The following is a 10137-nucleotide window of genomic DNA, read 5'->3' as shown; positions in this document are numbered from 1 at the left end:
TCATAATCCAGAAACAAATAAGAATCATTTTCAATGTCAATAGGTTATTTATTAATCAGTACATCAACAGTTTGAGGAATTCACAATAAGATTATTTATTCAGGAACAGGATTTAAGCCATGAATTAATCTTAAGACCTCCTGCAGGCAGGTTATTTTGGAAGCCTGCCAAACCTGACCTGTAGGTTATTAATGGGAGATGTTTTTAACTATATTTAAAAATATTTGTTAACTGCATTGTATCTATGTGTTCTAATCAATTGAATGACTTTTCAAATATTTTAAATTTGCAATAACTCATAATTTTCTCTAAAGAAAATGCATATATTCAGATCTGCAACTTCATTTCTTTCATATCAAAACTGAATCAATTCATTATAAATTCATAAACAAATTAATGAACCAGCTCATAAATTACCCATGTCACTGAAGTAATTAATAAACTGAATTTTACTATGGAAGTTGAAATAGGGTTTTTAAACAATTTATCAAACTTGGAGCTTAAAAACTTTTATTTTTTATTATATAAGTACTTTTTGGCTGAAAAAATTCTGTTTAGAAAATAATATTCCTTTTTGGTACAAGGGAATCTGAACATTTAACTTTCTTAAATGCAGCTGCACATATACCTACATCCCAAGCCTTATGGTTCCACTGCTACATTGTTAGGGTCCTGATTTTCAAGTAGGAGATTTGTCTAGATTGAAATTCAGAATTTTGCAAAGTTTTCATCTCTTTCAGTGAAGACCCATGCCTAAATTTGTGTCTGTTTTCCCTCTCACTACCAGAGATGAGGGTCATTTTTAATGCTTCCAAGCAGGCCCTATGACTGTCCCATTGCTTTTAGATGTATATTAATAGAACATGATCTATCATTTCCTCACTTCATTAAATCAATGCCAATTCACAGTAGCCACATAATTCTATGGTTCTTATAGATACTATTTGCTCCAGACTCTAAAATGCCAGAGAAAATGCATGTGTTAGTACATGTCCCCTTCAACCTACATCAGTTCACTAGAGAAGAAGGTCTTAGCAAACTCAATAAAAAGCATAGCAGCAACTATTAGTTCTCTATTACCAGTGTTGAAGTCCTCATTAGCATCTGACATGAAAGTGATTCATCTCCAGAATTCCATTTGTTGAATCTGCTTCCCAGGGCCATGCAACATGGTCCTACATCAAATTCTTTAGAAGAAGAACTTGAAGAAGATATTCTTGATGAAGTGGTTTATTGTGGGAGTATCCTCAAGGGAAGGAGAGCAAAGGGGCATAATGGGACAATAGAAAAATCTAAGATTTCAGTGTCAGCTAAAGATAAACACCCACAGAGTTCCTTCCCACTTGAGATGAGAAAAAGGAAAGACAATTTGTACTCATATATTAGTCAGTTATTGGACATTATCTGAGGTGGGATGGGATAATGTGGTATGTAGCCTTCCTGGAGAAGGTGGTTCCAATTCAATTATCTGGAGAAGAGAGTCATTAAGAAGCATCATTATCAGGTAATGCTCACGGCAACTAGAGCATGGATGCATCAGCCAATAATGGAGGTCTGTCTGGATGGGCCACAAACAAGATACACTAAAGCAGTGTAACCTCAGCACTTTTCACATTTTGGGCCAAATTATTGCTGTGAAAGATGGCTCCGGGCATTGTAGCTGCATCCCTGGCCTCTAGCACTAGATGGGAGTAACACGTCTCCAGTTGTGGCAATCAAAAATACTTCCAGGTGTTAGTAAATGTCCCCTGGTGAACAAAATCATTCCTGGTTGACAGCCACTATATTAGAGGAAATGAATGTCAAATTAAAATACAGTTTCCTTATAATAGGTATATTTACAGAGTAACAAATATGCCCCAAACCTCACTGGGTAACAAAGTTAAGTTTATTTCTCATTCTTATTACATGTTGATGAATCTGAGTAAGTATCTGCAGCTCTCTTCCGTGTTATTTCTCACCTATAAGGCTAAAAGAGAAATCTTTATTTTGGAAGAGCTCTCCTTTAATTTTTTTTTCATATGCATGTTATTGACCCAATCAAACCACACAATCAAGCCTAATAAACTTCACCATGTGTTGATTTGCTAGCTGTATTTCTTCTAAACTAATTTCTTAGTGAGTTGTTTGTTTCTCATTCGATTGAGAGCTCCTTTTTTTTTTTTTCTGAGACAGCATCTTATTTTGTCACCCAGACCCAGGCTGGAGTGCAGTGGCTTAATCATGGCTCACTGCAGCCTTTACTTCCAGAGCTGAAGTGATCATCCCGCGTCAGCCTCCTAAGTAGCTGGGACTACAGGTGTATAGCACCATGCCTAGCTAATTTTTAAATTTTCTCTAGAGACGGGGTCTCACCATGTTGTCCAGCCTGGTCTAGAACTCCGGGGCTCAAGTGATCCTCCACCTGGGACTCCCAAAGTACCAGGATTACAGGCATGAGCCACTGTGCCTCTCCAAGTGTTCTTTATATATTCTAGATACAAGCATATTATCATATATATTTACTTAAAAATATTTATTTTCCAGTTTATAAATTGTCTGTATTCTCTTAATAATGCTTTTCAAAGAATACACACACATTTTGATAAAATCCAGTTTATTAATTTGTTCCATTATAAATCCTGCTATTTGTATAATATCTAAAAACTCATCTAAGTCTGGTGCGGTGGCTCACTCCTATATTCCCAGCACTTTGGGAGGCCGAGGTGGATGGATCACTCGAGGTCAGGAGTTCAAGACCAGCCTGGCCAAAATGGTGAAACCCCGTCTCTACTCAAAATAGAAAAATTAGCCGAGCAAGGTGGTGTGCACCTGTGATCCCAGGTACTCAAGAGTCTGAGGCATGAAAATCGCTTTAACCCAGGATGCAGAAGTTGCAGTGAGCTGAGACTGTACCACTGCACTCCAGACTGGGTGACAGAGTGAGACTCTGTCTCAAAACATAATAATAATAATAATAAAATAAAAATTAAAAAAAATCATCATCTAAATCTTGGTCACAAAAAGTTAATCTTAATTTTTCTATTAAAATAATTATCATATTTGGTTTTATATTTAGATACAGTCTATGTTGAGTTAAATATTATATATGGTGTGCAATAAGAATTGTGTTAATTGAAAAAACAATATTTATCTCCAATGGCTTTTATCACTATTTCTGGTGATAACTATCCATTATCCACAGAATTGCCTTTGCATTGTTTTCAAAAATCAGTTCTCCATGTATGTGTGAGTCAATTTCTCTTCTACTGACCTACTTACATATATGTCAACATCAACAATCTTGATTACAGTAGCTTTATTATAGGTTTTGAAAGCAGATATTCTTATCCTTCTAACTTTGTTCTTTTTAACATTTTCTTTGAACACTACGGTTCTTTTGTGTTTCCATATGAATTTTTAAATTATCTTGTCTACTTCTACAAAATATCTCAGGAAGCCCAGCTGGTAGCTCACCCCTGTAATAGCAACACTTTGTAAAGCTGAGGTAGGAGGACTGGTTGGGGTCAGGAGTTCCAGACCAGCCTTCTCTCACTCTCTCTCTCTCTCTCTCTATATATATATGTGTGTATATATATATATGTATATATATGTGTATATATATATGTATATATATGTGTATATATATATGTATATATATGTGTATATATATATGTATATATATGTGTATATATATGTATATATATGTGTATATATATGTATATGTTGATATATATATATATCAACAACAAAAACAAGATGTCTGCTTGCATTTAATGTACATTTCAAATTGGGGAGAATTGATATCTTTACAATATTTACCCACAAAAACAGTATATTTCTCTCTTCACATATTTATTTATTCAATTATTTATCAATAGTTGTAGATTTCTGTGTAAAAGTCTTGCACATCTTTTGTCAGAGTTATCCTTAAGAATTTCATATTTTTTGATACTGTTATCTTTAGAATTTCTATTTTAATTCAAATTTCTGATTCCTGTTGTTACTTTTTAGTAATATAACCGATTTCTATTTGTTAAACTTGTATCTTGCAGCTATGCCAAAATCATGTCTTTGTTCTAGTAGCCTTTTTGTAGGTTCATCTGGATTTTCTATATAGATCATTGTGGGGGCCAAGGCCTTTGGCCCCTAAAGGTTCACTGAAAAAATCACTGATGAGAGGCAGATGCATTAATAGAAGGAAAGGAATACAAATTTATTTAACATTCATACAATGGAGCCTTCAGAATGAGAACCCAACTCCCCAATTAGGTACAGAAGCATCTGTACATCTTGAAGTTATAGAAAGAAAAAGGCCTCAAATCATGGCCAGAAACAGGTTTTAGTGGCCAGATAAGTTATGGGAGTAAGAAATGAAGAGGGTTGCAAAAGTGGCCTTGTACACAGATGAAGCCTCTCAGGTAGTAGCTCTCAGAGTAGATAGTAAATGTTTTTTTTTTTTTTTTTTTTTTGGACTTCTAAAGGTGTCAGACTCTCAATCTCTCTTAGATCTGGGAAAAGCCTAAAAAGAGAAGGCCTGGCTGCATTAATGGAGATTCCTACAAATGCAAATTTCTTCCACAAAAGACAGATTTGTTTGGCCACTTATGTCTGCTGGCCTGAATGTAAGACATGGAGTCAACGGAGATTATTATGCTCAAAGAAACAAGGGGTGGGCCCCCAAGGCCTTGGGCAGCTCTGCTCCTATGGCTCTGAAGGGTATAGCCCCCATGTCTGCTTCCACAATCTGGCATTGACTGCCTGCAGCTTTTTCAGGCACACAGTGCAAGCTATCAAATCTATCATTCTGGGGTCTTGAGGAGGATGGCTCTCTTACACTTCCACTAGCCAGTGCCCTAGTGGAGACTCTATGTGGGGGCTCCAACCTCACATTTCTCCTTAGTGCTGCCTTAGAAAAAGTTCTCAATGAGGGCTCCACTCCTGTAGCAGACTTCTGCCTAAACATTCAGGGATTTCCATACATCCTCTAAAATCTAGGTGGAGGCTCCCAACTCTCAACTCTTGCCCTCTGTGCACCCACAAGCCTAACAGCACCTGGAAGCCTTGGTGGCTTCTGTCTTGCACCCTCTGAAGAAGAAGCCTGAGATATATCTGGGCCCCTTTTAGCCATTGCTAGAGCTGGATTGCCTGGTATGCAGAGGGCAATGTGCTGAGGTTGTGCCAGTAAACAGGGACATGAGCCTAGCCCATGAAACCATTCTTCCATCCTAGGCCTCCAGTCCTGTAATGGGAGGGGCAATCACAAAGGTCCCTGAAATGCCTTAGAGGCATGTTTCTCATTGTCTTGGCTATTAGCATTCAGCTCCTCTTTACTCATGCAAATTTCTGAAGCAGGCTTGAATTTCATCCCAGAATATGGATTTATCTTTTCTACTATATGATCAGGTTGAGAATTTTCCAAACTTTTATGCTCTGCTTCCTTTTTAAGAACAAATTCCTGTTTCAGATAATCTCTTTGCTCACAAATATGAGCATATGCTCTTAGAAGCAACCAGGTCACACCTTGAACATTTGGTTGCTAGAAATATCTTCCAAGAGGTACTCTGAATCATCTCTCCCAAGTTTAAAGTTCCACAGATCCCTAGAGCAGGAACACAATGCCACCATTCTCTTTGCTAAAGCATAGCAAGAGTGACCTTTACTCCAGTTCACAAAAGTTCCTCATCTTCATCTGAGACCTCCTCAGCCTGGACTTCACTGTCCATATCACTATCAGCATTTTTTTCCACAACCATTTGACAGGTCTCTAGGAAGTTCCAAACCTTCCCTCATCTATCTCCCTGTCTTCTTCTGAGCCCTTCAAGCTGTTCCACCCTCTGACCATTACCCAGCTCCAATATTGCTTCCACATTTCCAGGTATCTTCATAGCAACACTCCAATCCTGGTACGAATTTTCTGTATCTGGCTGTTCTCACATTGCTATAAAGAGCTACCTGAGACTGGGTAATTTATGAAGAAAAGTGGTTTAATTGACTCACAGTTCCACAGGCTGTGCAGAAAGGATGGCTGGGGAGGTTTTAGAAAATTAACAATCATGCCAGAAAGTGAGGAGGGAGGAGTCACATTTTTATATGGCTGGCAGGAGGGATGGTTGCTATACATTTCTAAACAGTCAGATATCCTGAGAACTCTATTATGAGAACAGCAATGGGGACTTCCACACCCATGATTCAATCACCTCCCACCAGGACCCTCTTTCAAAACAGGGAATTACAACTTGACACCAGATTTTGGTGGGGACACAAAGCCAAACCATATCATGTTATATGTGCTTATGGAGTATTTACTCAAGATATCTTTGCCCAGACCAATGTCCTGGAGATTTTTCCTAATGTTTGCTGTTAGTAGTTTTATTGTTTGGAGGTCTTAGATTTAAGTCATGAAAACATTTGGATTTGAAATTTGTATATGGTGGGAGACAGGGGTTCCATTTCTTCTTTATTTGTGTGTGTGTATGGATATCCAGTTTGCCCAGAACCACTTAATGAAGAGGCTGTCTTTCCCCAATGTATGTTCTTTGCCACTGTGTCACACATGTGTTCACTGTAGGTGTGTGGATCTATTTCTGCATTATCTATTCTGTTCCATTGGTCTGTGTGGCTGTGCTTATGTCAGTACCACGCTATTTTCATCCCTATACCTCTGTAGTGTAATTTGAAGTCAGGTAATGTGATTCTTCCAATTTTGTTCTTTTTTGCTTAGGATGGCTTTGGCTATTCTGGGTATTTTGTGGTTTCATGTCAATTTTAGAATTTTTTTTTATTTCTGTGAAGAATGTCATTGTTATTTTTATGGGGATTGCATTGAACCTGTAGATTGCTTTTGGTAGTATGGCTATTTTAAACACATCAATTCTTCTGGTCCATGAATATGAAATATCTTTCACTTTTTGTGTCCTCTTACATTTTCTTCTTCAGTGTTTTATAGTTTTCATTATAGAGATCTTTCACTTCTTTGATTAATTCCTAGGTATTTCATTTTATTTCAGGCTACTGTAAATTTTGATTTCTTTTTTAGATTGTTCACTGTTGGCATATAGAAATGCTACTGATTTTGTACGTTGGTTTTGTATCCTGAAACTTTACTGGATTTGTTGGTTTTAAGAAATTTGTGATGGAGTCTTTAGCTTTTTTCCAAATATAAAATTATAATATCTCCAAACAAAGGTAATTTGACTTTTTTTCTTTTCAATATGGATGGCATTTATATCTTTCTCTTGTCTGATCACTCTAGCTAGGACATCCAAAACAATGTTATATAATAGTGGTGAATGTGGGCAACTCATGATGTTCCAGATCTTAGGGTAAAGGCTTTCAGCTTTTCCCCATTCAGTATGATACTAGCTATGGGTATGTCATAGTTATATATGACTTTTATTGTATTGAGGTATGTTCCTTCTCTACCTAGTCATTTGAGGGTTTTGATCATAATGAGATTTCAAATTTTATCAAATGCTTTTTCAGCCTCAATTGAAGTGATCATATGGTTGTCCTTCATTCAGTTGCTATAATGTATTACATTGATTGATTTTCATATGTAGAATCATCCTTGCATCCCAGGGATAAATCCTACTTGGTCATGATGGATGATCTTTTAAATATGTTGTTGAGTTTGGTTTACTAGTATTTTCTTGAGGATTTTCGAATAAATATTTATGGGAGCTATTGTCCTATAGTTTTCTTTTTTTGATGTTTCTTTGTCTGATTTTGATATCAGGGTAATATCAGCCTTGTAGAATGAGTTGTAAGCATTCCTTTCTCCTCTATTTTTTCAAATAGTTTGAGTAGGATTGGTATTAATTTTTCAGTGATGCCATAGCATCCCAGGCTTTTCATTATTGGGAGAGCTTATAACTCCAATCATATTACTTATTATTTGTCTGTTCAGGTTTTGGATTTCTTCCTGGTTCAATCTTGGTAAGTTGTATGTGTCTGGGAATTTATCTATTTCTTCTAGGTTTTTATTGGGATGTAGCTGCTCTTAGTAGCTACTAATTATCCTTTGAATTTCTGCAGTACCAGTTGTAATGTCTCCTTTTTCACCTATAATTTTATTTATTTGGGTCTCCTCTCTTTTTTTTTTTTTTAGTTAGTTTCACAAAAATTTTGTCAATTTTGTTTAACTTTTCAAAAAATTACCATTTCATTTATCGTTTTTATTGTTTTATTTCAATTTCAGTGTTTTCTGCTCTGATCCTTATTATTCTTTTAGTTTACTGATTTTGGATTTGGTTTGCTCTTGCTCTTCTAGTTCTTTAAGATATAAGGTTATATTGTTTATTTAAAGTTTTTCTTCTTTTGTGTAGGCATTTATAGCTATAAAGTTTCCTCTTAGTACTGCTTTTGCTGTATCATATTGGTTTTGGCATGTTGTGTTTTCATTTTCATTTGTTTCAATAATTTTTTTAAATTTGTTTTTGATTTGCTCATCAACTCACTGATCATTCAAGAGCATATTGTTTAATTTTGATGTGTTTGTACAGTTTCCAAATTTCCTCTTGTTGTCAATTTATAGTTTTATTCGATTATGGTCAGTGAAGGTCCTTTATATGATTTCAATGTTTTTGCAATTTTAAAGATTTGATTTGTGACCTAATATATGGCCTGTCCTTCAGAAGGATCGATATGCTGAAGAGAATAATTTGTATTCTGTAGCTGTTGTATGAAATGTTCTGTAAATATCTATTAGGTCCATTTGTTCTGTAGTGCAGATTAAGTCTGATGTTTCTTCATTGATTTTCTGTTTGATGATCTGTCCAATGCTGAAAGTGGAGTGTTGAAGTTTCTAGCTATTATTTTATTGGAATCTACTTCTTTCTTAAGCTCTAATAATATTTGCTCTCTCTATATATCTGGGTGCTCCAGTGTTGGGTATAGATAGATAGATAGATAGATAGATAGATAGATAGATAGATATAGATAGATAGATATAGATAGATAGATAGATAGATACATATTTAAAATTATTATATACTCCTGCTGAATTGACCCCTTTATTATTATATAACTTTCTTTGTCTTTTTTTGTCCTAAAATATATATATTTTTTCTGATATAACTACTCCAGTTCTTCTTTGGTTTCCATTGGCATGAAATAGCTTTTATTTTCCTTTTATTTTCAGTCTATATGTCTCTGGATATGTGAAGTGTGTTTCCTGTAGGCAACAGACTGTCAAGCCTTTTTTTCAAGGCAATTTTATAACTTTATTTCATGTATTTGATGATCAGCAATTAGTTCTCATCCACACTGACTGTCTGTAGATTTTTGAAAGTGGTACCAGGTACATAGGTAACCAAAGTATAGAGCTTATTTGATGAATCTTTATCCTCATTACATTTTCTGGACAAACACAGATGGATTCTGTTTGTGACATTCCTTATTCCTTTTGCCCAGGCAGCTTTGTTGAGCCTGGTATCAATGAGCACAGCTGGAGTTCCCATCTCCTTCATGGCAAATTTCCGAATCTCTTTGAGTGCCTGAGGGGCACACTTCTTGAAGCCCACTTCATGGATATGCTTCTGAATGTTGATGGTGTATTCTTGGGTCACCACCTCAGTGATCCAGAATGGCCTTTTTTCTTCTTGCTGCCCTTCTTTGCAGGAGCCATTCTGCTGGGTCTAAGTTGGAAAGGAAATGCTTTTTCTTTTTTTACATCTATTCAGCTCCTCTATGTCTTTTCATTGGAGAGGTTAGTCCATTTACCTTCAATATTATTATTATTTATTTATTTATTTATTTATTTTTGAGACAGAGTCTCGCTGTCGCCCAGGCTGGAGTGCAGTGGCGCGATCTCGGCTCACTGCAGGCTCTGCCCCTCTGGGGTTCACGCCATTCTCCTGCCTCAGCCTCCCGAGTAGCTGGGACTATAGGCACCCACCACCTTGCCTGGCTAATTTTTTGTATTTTTGGTAGAGACAGGGTTTCACCATGTTAGCCAGGATCGTCTCGATCTCCTGACCTCATGATCCACCTGCCTTGGCCTCCCAAAGTGCTGGGATTACAGGCATGAGTCACCGCTCCTGGCCCAATATTATTATTGATTAAGGAATTACTCCTGCTATTTTGTTATTTGTTTTCTGGTTGTTCTGTGGCCTACTCTTCCTTTCTTCTTTCTTTCCTATCTTCCTTTTTGTGAAG

At 36.4% G+C, this 10137-nt stretch overlaps 1 pseudogene; it reads right to left on the bottom strand.

Moving 5' to 3' along the window:
- Positions 1–9220: 9220 nt before the first annotated feature.
- On the bottom strand, positions 9221–9607 carry LOC743636 (large ribosomal subunit protein eL31-like; annotated as a pseudogene).
- Between the last annotated feature and the right edge of the window lie 530 nt (positions 9608–10137).

The sequence above is a fragment of the Pan troglodytes genome, chromosome 10 (genome assembly GCF_028858775.2).
Source record: "Pan troglodytes isolate AG18354 chromosome 10, NHGRI_mPanTro3-v2.0_pri, whole genome shotgun sequence".
NCBI lineage: Eukaryota > Metazoa > Chordata > Mammalia > Primates > Hominidae > Pan > Pan troglodytes.
The sequence above is the reverse complement of the archived record's forward strand: the minus strand, read 5'-3'. Positions and strand labels throughout refer to the sequence as shown.